The sequence below is a fragment of the Heptranchias perlo genome, unplaced genomic scaffold, assembly GCF_035084215.1.
Source record: "Heptranchias perlo isolate sHepPer1 unplaced genomic scaffold, sHepPer1.hap1 HAP1_SCAFFOLD_445, whole genome shotgun sequence".
NCBI classification, from domain to species: Eukaryota; Metazoa; Chordata; class Chondrichthyes; order Hexanchiformes; family Hexanchidae; genus Heptranchias; species Heptranchias perlo.
Genome location: NW_027139459.1, coordinates 69,000 through 80,365, shown reverse-complemented (window position 1 = coordinate 80,365; position 11,366 = coordinate 69,000). Strand labels below are relative to the sequence as shown.

General features: G+C 49.0%; 1 protein-coding gene and 1 long non-coding RNA gene across 5 annotated transcripts in view; one reads left to right on the top strand and one right to left on the bottom strand.

The window, feature by feature from the left end:
• The window catches only part of LOC137313245 (uncharacterized), a 64,854-nt gene extending 61,759 nt beyond the window's left edge, over positions 1-3,095 (bottom strand). Inside the window, exon 1 of the long non-coding RNA XR_010961017.1 lies at positions 2,912-3,095. This is a non-coding gene — a long non-coding RNA (uncharacterized lncRNA). The remainder of the gene's footprint in view (positions 1-2,911) is intronic.
• LOC137313243 (zinc finger protein 268-like) overlaps positions 1-11,366 on the top strand; it is a 73,985-nt gene that overhangs the window by 53,464 nt on the left and 9,155 nt on the right. For 2 of the 4 annotated variants that reach the window (XM_067979377.1, XM_067979375.1), the window contains exons 2-3: positions 1,105-1,263; positions 7,719-7,869. The gene's annotated coding sequence lies outside the window, so the exon portion shown is untranslated. Of the gene's footprint in view, positions 1-62; positions 306-1,104; positions 1,264-7,718; positions 7,870-11,366 lie in introns of those variants that run through there. The other 2 variants (XM_067979376.1, XM_067979378.1) reach the window with 2 other exon arrangements.

Genomic DNA, 11,366 nt, shown 5'->3' with positions numbered 1-11,366 from the left:
GTTTGGGGTGAGGGAAGAGGGGGGAGACAGGCTGAGGGTGGGGGAGACTCAGTTTGGGGTGAGGGAAGAGGGGGAGACAGGCTGTGAGGGTTTCAAATCAGTAAAATAGGTCCTTGAAATGTGGCTCATTCCAGCAGACAGGTCTCCTGGTCAAACCAGTCCTGCCCTGGGCTGTCCCTGGATTAACATGAGAATGGACAGGTCCCTGAGGGAGACACATTGAGATTCAATCTAATATCTCAAATGATGTGGAGATGCCGGTGATGGACTGGGGTGGACAAATGTCAGGAATCTTACAACACCAGGTTATAGCCCAACAGTTTTATTTGAAAATCACAAGCTCTCGGAGGTTTTCCTCCTTTGTCAGGTGAGTTTGGGATTCCATGAAAGGCACCGCTTTATAGTCAGAGCACAATGCCTGGTGATCACAGATAATCTTTCCAACTGCCCGTAGTCAAGGCAATCAAAGGAGTCGAATAGTGTTCAGAAAGAGAGACACGACATACGGGACAATCAGTATATTCAGTAGTCCCGTATGTAACGTCTCTCTGTCTGAACACTATTCGACTCCTTTGATTGCCTTGACTACGGGCAGTTGGAAAGATTATCTGTAATCACCAGGCATTGTTCTCTGACTATGGAATCCCACACTCACCTGACAAAGGAGAAAGCCTCCGAAAGCTTGTGATTTTCAAATAAAACTGTTGGACTATAACCTGGTGTTGTAAGATTCCTTACATAATATCTGAAAGGCTGAAGCAGGGAGCTCCCCGGGGGTAGGGGATGGCCGTGTGTCTCGTCCCAAACCCTCCCCAGGGGCGGGGACAATCTCTCAGTCTGCCGGGGTCCTCCAGCCTGTCCTGAGTGTATTTCTCTCTCTGTCTCTCTCCCAACTTTTCTCTCTCTTCAGATTCTCTTGTTTGTAACCGGGATTTGTGTTTCAGTATTGGGGCTGAGGGATTGTCGGTGTAACTGGGAGAGGAGTGGGAGGGAGGGGGGGAGAGAGAGGGGGAGTGGGAGGAGAGGAAGCTCTGGGCTCTTGCTGTGCCTTTTTAATCCCTTGCTTTTGTGTTGAAATCAATTCCCTCTCTCTCTTCCCCTCAGGAAACTTTTCGATGAAATGCTGCAAGGAGATGATCCAGGAAAGAGACATTTTGTGAGAAGGAGGAGGATGAGGGGGAATCCTGGGCCAAGAATTGTTCTCTCCGCTGGGGGACTGACTGACTGAGACCTTCACCGCGGCCTGGACCCGATGGGGGTCACGTGAGTAATGTCTGGGTTACTCTGGGATCACTGGGATATTCAGGGGACATTGGGGGATCACTGGGACATTCTGGGGACACTGGACGATCACTGGGACATTTAACAGGAGCTGACTCTGAGACACAACACTGACCGTCTGACAGTGCAGCGCTCCCTCAGTACCGACCGTCCAACAGAATATTACCATCTGTTCGAGCCCAAATTCTTCCCTTCGTTCATTGCAAGTGCAACTTTTCAGAAATAACACAAAGTGGATTAAACTATTATTCAGAGGCTGACAATGTGACATATCTCGGGTCTTAATTGAAATTAAAAGCTCTTTCAGGGAGCGTCCTGCAGCACCCAGAGAGCCCAAATGTGAAAACAGCCTCCAAATGTTTTCTTAGTTTGAAGTTTAATTTTTGAAAAGGTCACTGACAACTCAGAAAGAAATAGTGTTAATTCCGAAGCCATTTTGGGCCCCCATGTGAAATTGTATTGTAATGGAACCACACAGACACATGGGGAAGCTCGGGAGCAAACTGATTGGAATTTGAGATTTTAATCCCATATTCATTTGTGGCACAGCTCAGCTCAATTCAAACCCAATGTCTGTGCAAGGGACACGTGTCTCCTGACTGTACAGTCTGTGTGTGTGTCTCAGTCTCACTGGTCCCATAACATAACTTGAAAGCAGTAAAATTAACCAGAACCTGCTCCAAAGACAAAACAGATCCAGATCTTGAAGGTGTGATGATTTCCTTCTCTCTGCTCTGTTGGTGGGAGGCTCATTTCCAGTCCCAGGTATTTGTCTATTCCCCATGTCTGATGGGTTGGTTCCTGTGAACAGTTTGTCAGAGAGTGTTTCACTGCCTCAGGGTGTTTCCAGAGAGAGAGAGAGAGAAGCAGCTCCCATCCTGGTCTGAAAGACCCAGTCAATGAGAGATTTATAAAACAATCCAGCCCAGTGCAGTTAAACCTTGTCCCCCATTAATCCAAACACACCATATTGTGAGCAAAATTCAATATTTCACAGGGCCAGTGAGTCCCAGACACGGATTGTACCCACCTCCCGAAACTAAACTCAACTCCTTACTGTAAAAAGTGTCTGTCAAAACACAGCCCGTTTAGGGACTGAACCCCTCAAATAACCGTTACACTCAACATTGCAATCTCTCAGTGAATCGTTCCCTTTTACCCACTGTGTACTGTACATGTGCAGGAGCTGACACTGAGACACACACGGGCCGTACAGTATCAGACAGGAGTGAATCGTTCCCTTTTACCCACTGTGTGCTGCACATGTCCAGGAGCTGACACTGAGATACACATGGGCCGTACCGTACCTGAGTACTTTTCAATCAAGAGAAATTCAGAGAGACAACAGAGAGAGAGGGGCAGAGAGAGAGAAAAGGACAGAGAGAGGGGGGGCGAGAGGCAGAGAGAGAGGAGAGAGAGTGAGAGAGAGAGAAAAAGGCAGAGCGGGGAGAGAGAGAGGAGGCAAGAGGCAGAAGGAGAGAGGGGGACAGAGAGAGAGAAAAAGACAGAGAGAGCGAGGGAGAGAGAGAGAGAGAGAGAGAGAGAGGAGGTGAGAGGCAGAGAGAGAGAAGGGGACAGAGAGAGATGGGGAGAGAGGCAGAGAGTGGATTGGTACTGCCTGGTGATTTACCCGATTCCCGCGAGCAGCCAGGCCTCTCTGGGCTGTTTAATGGCTTCTCACCAGCAAGGGAGGGCCCTCATCTCCCACCTCGCAATAAACTCTTTCAATCAGATGCTTCCTCTCACCCTCACACATTACCACTGTTGCAAGCCGCACACCCACAACCCACAGGTCACACATACTGGCACCTATTCAACCATGACAGGCACATCACCCCAACAACCACCAGGTCCCTCACCGACACACGTCCCGTTTTCTTGCAGGGAGTCCCTCTCTCTCTCTCTCTCCCCTCTCTCTGTCACTCTCTCTCTCTCTCCCTCAGCCCTCTCACTGTCTTTTTCTCTCTCTCTGCCTCTCTCTCTCTGCCTCTCTCTCTTCCCCTCTCTCTTCCCCTCTCTCTTTGTGACTCCCTCTCTCTGTCCCCATCTCTCTCTGTCCCCGTCTCTCCACCTGTCCCCGTCTCTCCACCTGTCCCCGTCTCTCCACCTGTCCCCGTCTCTCTCCACCTGTCCCCGTCTCTCTCCACCTGTCCCTTCCTCTCTCCACCTGTCCCTTCCTCTCTCCACCTGTCCCTTCCTCTCTCCACCTGTCCCTTCCTCTCTCCACCTGTCCCTTCCTCTCTCCACCTGTCCCTTCCTCTCTCCACCTGTCCCTTCCTCTCTCCACCTGTCCCTTCCTCTCTCCACCTGTCCCTTCCTCTCTCCACCTGTCCCTTCCTCTCTCCACCTGTCCCTTCCTCTCTCCACCTGTCCCTTCCTCTCTCCACCTGTCCCTTCCTCTCTCCACCTGTCCCTTCCTCTCTCCACCTGTCCCTTCCTCTCTCCCCCTGTCCCGTCCTCTCTCCCCCTGTCCCGTCCTCTCTCCCCCTGTCCCGTCCTCTCTCCCCCTGTCCCGTCCTCTCTCCCCCTGTCCCGTCCTCTCTCCCCCTGTCCCGTCCTCTCTCCCCCTGTCCCGTCCTCTCTCCCCCTGTCCCGTCCTCTCTCCCCCTGTCCCGTCCTCTCTCCCCCTGTCCCGTCCTCTCTCCCCCTGTCCCGTCCTCTCTCCCCCTGTCCCGTCCTCTCTCCCCCTGTCCCGTCCTCTCTCCCCCTGTCCCGTCCTCTCTCCCCCTGTCCCGTCCTCTCTCCCCCTGTCCCGTCCTCTCTCCCCCTGTCCCGTCCTCTCTCCCCCTGTCCCGTCCTCTCTCCCCCTGTCCCGTCCTCTCTCCCCCTGTCCCGTCCTCTCTCCCCCTGTCCCGTCCTCTCTCCCCCTGTCCCGTCCTCTCTCCCCCTGTCCCGTCCTCTCTCCCCCTGTCCCGTCCTCTCTCCCCCTGTCCCGTCCTCTCTCCCCCTGTCCCGTCCTCTCTCCCCCTGTCCCGTCCTCTCTCCCCCTGTCCCGTCCTCTCTCCCCCTGTCCCGTCCTCTCTCCCCCTGTCCCGTCCTCTCTCCCCCTGTCCCGTCCTCTCTCCCCCTGTCCCGTCCTCTCTCCCCCTGTCCCGTCCTCTCTCCCCCTGTCCCGTCCTCTCTCCCCCTGTCCCGTCCTCTCTCCCCCTGTCCCGTCCTCTCTCCCCCTGTCCCGTCCTCTCTCCCCCTGTCCCGTCCTCTCTCCCCCTGTCCCGTCCTCTCTCCCCCTGTCCCGTCCTCTCTCCCCCTGTCCCGTCCTCTCTCCCCCTGTCCCGTCCTCTCTCCCCCTGTCCCGTCCTCTCTCCCCCTGTCCCGTCCTCTCTCCCCCTGTCCCGTCCTCTATGTCTTTTTCTCTCTCTCTCTCTTTTTCTCTGTCACTCTGTCCCCCTCTCTCCCTCTGCCTCTTTCCCCCTCTTTTCCCCTCTCTTTCGCTGCCTCTCTTTTTCTCTCACTCTCTGTTCCTCTATCTTTCTCTGCCTCTCTCCCCACTCCGTCATTTTCTCTCTATCTCTCTCTGCCTCTCTCTCTGTCTCTCCCCCACCCTCTGTTGTTTTCTTCCTCTCTCTCTCTCTCTCTGCCTCTTACCCCCTCTCCCTCTGTCTCTCTCTCTGTCTCTCTGTCCCTCTCTCTCCCTCTGCCTCTTTCCCCCTCTCTCTTTCTCTGTGTGTGTCTCTCTCTCTCCCTCTCTCCCCCGTCTCTCCGTCCTTTTCTCTCTCTCCGTCCCTCTCTCTCTCCCTCTGGCTCTCTCCCGCTCTCTCTGTCTTTTTCTCGATCTCTCTCTCCATCATTCTCTCTCTCTCTCTGCCTCTCCCCCTCTCTGTCCTTTTCTCTCTCTCTGTTGTCTCTGAATTTTTCTTGATTGAAAAGTTCTCTGAAATATTTCAGTCTCACTGTTTAAAGTAACAACAATTAAACAGCCCAGAGAGGCTTCTCTCCGTCCCTCTCTCTCTCTCCGTCCCTCTCTCTCTCCGTCCCTCTCTCTCTCCGTCCCTCTCTCTCTCCGTCCCTCTCTCTCTCCGTCCCTCTCTCTCTCCGTCCCTCTCTCTCTCCGTCCCTCTCTCTCTCCGTCCCTCTCTCTCTCCGTCCCTCTCTCTCTCCGTCCCTCTCTCTCTCCGTCCCTCTCTCTCTCCGTCCCTCTCTCTCTCCGTCCCTCTCTCTCTCCGTCCCTCTCTCTCTCCGTCCCTCTCTCTCTCCGTCCCTCTCTCTCTCCGTCCCTCTCTCTCTCCGTCCCTCTCTCTCTCCGTCCCTCTCTCTCTCCGTCCCTCTCTCTCTCCGTCCCTCTCTCTCTCCGTCCCTCTCTCTCTCCGTCCCTCTCTCTCTCCGTCCCTCTCTCTCTCCGTCCCTCTCTCTCTCCGTCCCTCTCTCTCTCCGTCCCTCTCTCTCTCCGTCCCTCTCTCTCTCCGTCCCTCTCTCTCTCCGTCCCTCTCTCTCTCCGTCCCTCTCTCTCTCCGTCCCTCTCTCTCTCCGTCCCTCTCTCTCTCCGTCCCTCTCTCTCTCCGTCCCTCTCTCTCTCCGTCCCTCTCTCTCTCCGTCCCTCTCTCTCTCCGTCCCTCTCTCTCTCCGTCCCTCTCTCTCTCCGTCCCTCTCTCTCTCCGTCCCTCTCTCTCTCCGTCCCTCTCTCTCTCCGTCCCTCTCTCTCTCCGTCCCTCTCTCTCTCCGTCCCTCTCTCTCTCCGTCCCTCTCTCTCTCCGTCCCTCTCTCTCTCCGTCCCTCTCTCTCTCCGTCCCTCTCTCTCTCCGTCCCTCTCTCTCTCCGTCCCTCTCTCTCTCCGTCCCTCTCTCTCTCCGTCCCTCTCTCTCTCCGTCCCTCTCTCTCTCCGTCCCTCTCTCTCTCCGTCCCTCTCTCTCTCCGTCCCTCTCTCTCTCCGTCCCTCTCTCTCTGTTTTTCTATCTCATTTAAACAGAGAGAGTCTGACCGAACCGATCATTTTCTCTCTCTCTGTCCCTCTTTCTCTCTCTCTCTCTCTCTCTCTCTCCCCCCCTCTCTCTGTCTTTCTATCTCATTTAAACCGATCATTTTCTCTCTCTCTCTCTGTCCCTCACTCTATTCACCTTTCTGCAGCATTTTTATTTATTAAAATGATTTCTATATTAAAACTTCAATTAGAGGCTGGAAACCTGTCAGTTAAATCTCGTTTCTCAACCTTTGGATGATTTGAGTGTTTGAAATGGTGCTGTGCCCTGAGCTCGGAACCTGTTTGCCATCCAGACCCGGGGAGGTGAGAATGAGATGGAGTCCCTGCTCCCTCCACAGCTCTTTACAGTAAACACACAGAGAGAATGAAATGGTCAAACACTGTCTGAGGAACAGCAGCCATTCCAGCTCTGCAGCCCTTGTGTATTCGGAGCAGATTCCGCCCAACTTTAGTTCTTTAAATGTGGACGCCGGGCAGGGTGGGATGTGACGGAGGTCCCCGGGGTGTTTGGGTCACGAGGGGAGGGGGGAGACAGGCTGAGGGTGGGGGGGACTCGGTTTGGAGTGAGGGAAGAGGGGGAGACAGGCTGAGGGTGGGGGGGACTCGGTTTGGGGTGAGGGAAGAGGGGGAGACAGGCTGAGGGTGGGGGGGACTCGGTTTGGGGTGAGGGAAGAGGGGGAGACAGGCTGAGGGTGGGGGGGACTCGGTTTGGGGTGAGGGAAGAGGGGGAGACAGGCTGAGGGTGGGGGGGACTCGGTTTGGGGTGAGGGAAGCGGGGGAGACAGGCTGAGGGTGGGGGGACTCGGTTTGGGGTGAGGGAAGAGGGGGAGACAGGCTGAGGGTGGGGGGACTTGGTTTGGGGTGAGGGAAGAGGGGGAGACAGGCTGAGGGTGGAGGGCGGGACTCGGTTTGGGGTGAGGGAATAGGGGGAGACAGGCTGAGGGTGGGGGGGACTCGGTTTGGGGTGAGGGAAGAGGGGGAGACAGGCTGAGGGTGCGGGGGACTCGGTTTGGGGTGAGGGAAGAGGGGGAGACAGGCTGTGAGGGTTTCAAATCAGTAAAATAGGTCCTTGAAATGTGGCTCATTCCAGCAGACAGGTCTCCTGGTCAAACCAGTCCTGCCCTGGGCTGTCCCTGGATTAACATGAGAACGGACAGGTCCCTGAGGGAGACACATTGAGATTCAGTCTAATATCTCAAAGGCTGAAGCAGGGAGCTCCCCGGGGGTAGGGGATGGCCGTGAGTCTCGTCCCAAACCCTCCCCAGGGGCGGGGACAATCTCTCAGTCTGCCGGGGTCCTCCAGCCTGTCCTGAGTGTATTTCTCTCTCTGTCTCTCTCCCAACTTTTCTCCCTCTTTAGATTCTCTGGTTTGTAACCGGGATTTGTGTTTCAGTGTTGGGGCTGAGGGATTGTTGGTGTAACTGGGAGAGGGAGTGGGAGGGAGGGAGCTCTGGGCTCTTGCTGTGCCTTTTTAATCCCATGCTTTTGTATTTTAATCAATTCCCTCTCTCTCTCTCCTCAGGAAACTTTTCGATGAAATGCTGCAAGGAGATGATCCAGAAAGAGACATTTTGTGAGAAGGAGGAGGAGGAATCCTGGGCCAAGAATCGTTCTCTCCGCTGGGGACTGACTGACTGAGACCTTCACCGCAGCCTGGACCCGATGGGGGCCACGTGAGTAATGTCTGGGATATTCAGGGGACACTGGGGGGTCACTGGGACATTGTACAGGAGCTGATACTGAGACACACACTGACCGTCTGACAGTGCAGCGCTCCCTCAGTACCGAGTGTCTGACAGAATATCACCATCTGTTCGATCCCAAATTCCTCCCTTCGTTCATTGCAAGTGCAACTTTTCAGAAATAACACAAAGTGGATCAAACTATTATTCAGAGGCTGACAATGTGACATATCTCGGGTCTTAATTGAAATTAAAAGCACTTTCAGGGAGCGTCCTGCAGCACGCAGAGGGCCCAAATGTGAAAACAGCCTCCAAATGTTTTCTTAGTTTGAAGTTTAATTTTTGAAAAGGTCACTGACAACTCAGAAAGAAATAGTGTTAATTCCGAAGCCATTTTGGGCCCCCATGTGAAATTGTATTGTAATGGAACCACACAGACACATGGGGAAGCTCGGGAGCAAACTGATTGGAATTTGAGATTTTAATCCCATATTCATTTGTGGCACAGCTCAGCTCAATTCAAACCCAATGTCTGGACAAGGGACACGTGTCTCCTGACTGTACAGTCTGTGTGTGTGTGTGTGTGTGTGTGTGTGTGTCTCAGTCTCACTGGTCCCATAACATCACTTTAAAGCAGTAAAATTAACCAGAACCTGCTCCAAAGACAAAACAGATCCAGATCTTGAAGGTGTGATGATTTCCTCCTTCTCTCTGCTCTGTTGGTGGGAGGCTCATTTCCAGTCCCAGGTATTTGTCTATTCCCCATGTCTGATGGGTTGGTTCCTGTGAACAGTTTGTCAGAGAGTGTTTCACTGCCTCAGGGTGTTTACAGAGAGAGAGAAGCAGCTCCCATCCTGGTCTGAAAGACCCAGTCAATGAGAGATTTATAAAACAATCCAGCCCAGTGGAGTTAAACCTAGTCCCCCATTAATCCAAACACACCATATTGTGAGCAAAATTCAACATTTCACAGGGCCAGTGAGTCCCAGACACGGATTACCAGACAGGAGTGAATCGTTCCCTTTTACCCACCGTGTGCTGTACACGTACAGTACAGTTGTGGTGGTGGTTGTTGTGGTGGCCCAAACGCAAAGGCCGCCGCTCTGGCATCGCTCTGGGATCCCCGGCTGCACCCTGGCCTCACTCTGGGCTGACTGGGTGCACTCTGGGACCCCGGCATCACTCTGGGGTCACTGGGACATTCTGGGGTCACTGCGGGATCACTGGCGACACTCTGTCGGCCTCTTGCCGCCATGTGACAAGATGGCGGCGGCGGCCATTTTTTCCAAGATTGTGGCCGCGCTTGCCGCCATTTTGCCCAAGATGGCGGCCGTGCTTGCTGCCATTTTTTCCAAGATGGTGGCCATGCCGGCCGCCATTTTGTCCAAGACGGACTCCGAGCTTGCCTCCATTTTGTCCAAGCTGGCTTCATTTATTATATAAATAATTGAAAAGTTTAAAATGTAATATAAATAACTCAATAGTTTAATTCATTAAATAAATAATGAATTGCTTATTTTATTATATCAATAATTAAATTGTTTTAAAGTGTTTAATTTATTATATGAATACTTCAAATGTTTCATTTATTATAAAGAGAATTCAATAGTTTAAATTATTCGATTGATTAATTTATTATATAAAAAATTCAATAGCTCAATTTATTATATAAATCATTCAATTGTTTAATATATTATAAATAATTCAAGTGTTTAATTTTTTATGTAAATTATTGAATTGTTTAATTTATTATATGAATAATTAAATTGATTAATATATTTGATAAATAATTCAGTAGTTTAATTATATAATAATTCAAGTGTATAATTTAATATATAAATAGCTCTGTTGTTTAATTTATTGTATAAATAATTCAATTTGTGAATTTATTATACAAATAAACAAGTGTTTAATTTATTAATGAAGCATTCAAGTGTATAATTTATTACATAAATAGTCATTTGTTTAATTTATTATTTAAATAATTCAACTGTTTCATTAATTATCTAAATAATTCAATAGTTTAATTTATTATATAAATAATTAAAAGGTTGTATTTATTAAATAAATAATTCAACTGTTTCATTTATTAAATAAATAATTCAATAGTTTAATTCATTCTATAAATAATCAATTGTTTAATTTCTTACATAACGACTTCAGTTGTTAAAATAAACTATTGAATTATTTTCATAATAAATTAAGCATCTAAATAATTCAATTGATGAAATTATTATACAAATAAACAATTGTTTAATTTATTATATAAATAATTCATGTTTAATTCATTATATAAATAATTCAAGTGTTTCATTTATTATCTAAAAAAATCAATTGCTAATTTATTATATAAATAACCAATTTTTTAGTTTATTATATAAATAATCCAAGTGTTAAAATTATTATATAAAGAGGTCAAGTGTTTAAATTATATAATTAATTCAAAGGTTTAACTTATCATACAAAGATTCAAGTGTTTATTTAATCATATTAATAATCCATTACTTAATTTATTGCATGAAGAATTTCAAAATGTTATTTATTATATAAATAATCAATTGTTTAATTCATTGTATTCATAATGAATTGTTTAATTGATGATATAAATAATTCAAAGGTTTAATTTATTACACATAATAAATTGTTCACTTTATTATATAAAGAAGTCTCGTGTTTAATTTATTAGACAAATCATTCAAGTGTTTAATTTATTATATAAATAATTCAACTAAATATTGAATTCTTTATATAATAAATTAAACGAAGGAAAATTTATATAATGAATTAAACTATTGAATTATTTCTACGTTAAATTAAACACTTGAATCCTTTATATAATAAATAAACACTAATTGTTTATGTAATAAATTAAACAATTGATTATTTAATGAATTGAACTATTCAATTATTTATGAAATGAATTGAACGATTGAATTATTTATATTATAAATTAAACACTTGAATTATCTGCTTCCAATGTCTTTGTTTTTCGGCCTGGAATTAAGATCATCAATGGCGGCTGCATCACCCAGCATGCAGCGCGGTGCAGATTGTGCCCTATCTGAATCAGTGGAGCCCAGTGCGCAGGCGCAGTAGTGACTCATTATCGGTCAGTGTGTCCTGAGCATGCGCGGCCAGTCGAGGCTGCGGGAGGAGCGCGTTCGGTGCAGGTCAGAGGATCGGAGCAAGAGGCTCAATAAACCCCGGGGCCCGGGTCCGGGCTCAGGCCCAGGCTCAGGCTTTACAAACCCCGAGTGCGGCCCCAGACCCGAATATAAAACAGTGAACATTATCCCCCCCTCACTACCCGCCGGGAAATGAAGGGGAAATGGGGATCGGTCAGGGAGCGTCTGTAAATGAAGGAGAAATGGTGATCGGTCAGGGAGCGTCTGTAAATGAAGGGGAAATGGTGATCGGTCAGGGAGCGTCTGTAAATGAAGGGGAAATGGGGATCGGTCAGGGAGCGTCTGTAAATGAAGGGGAAATGG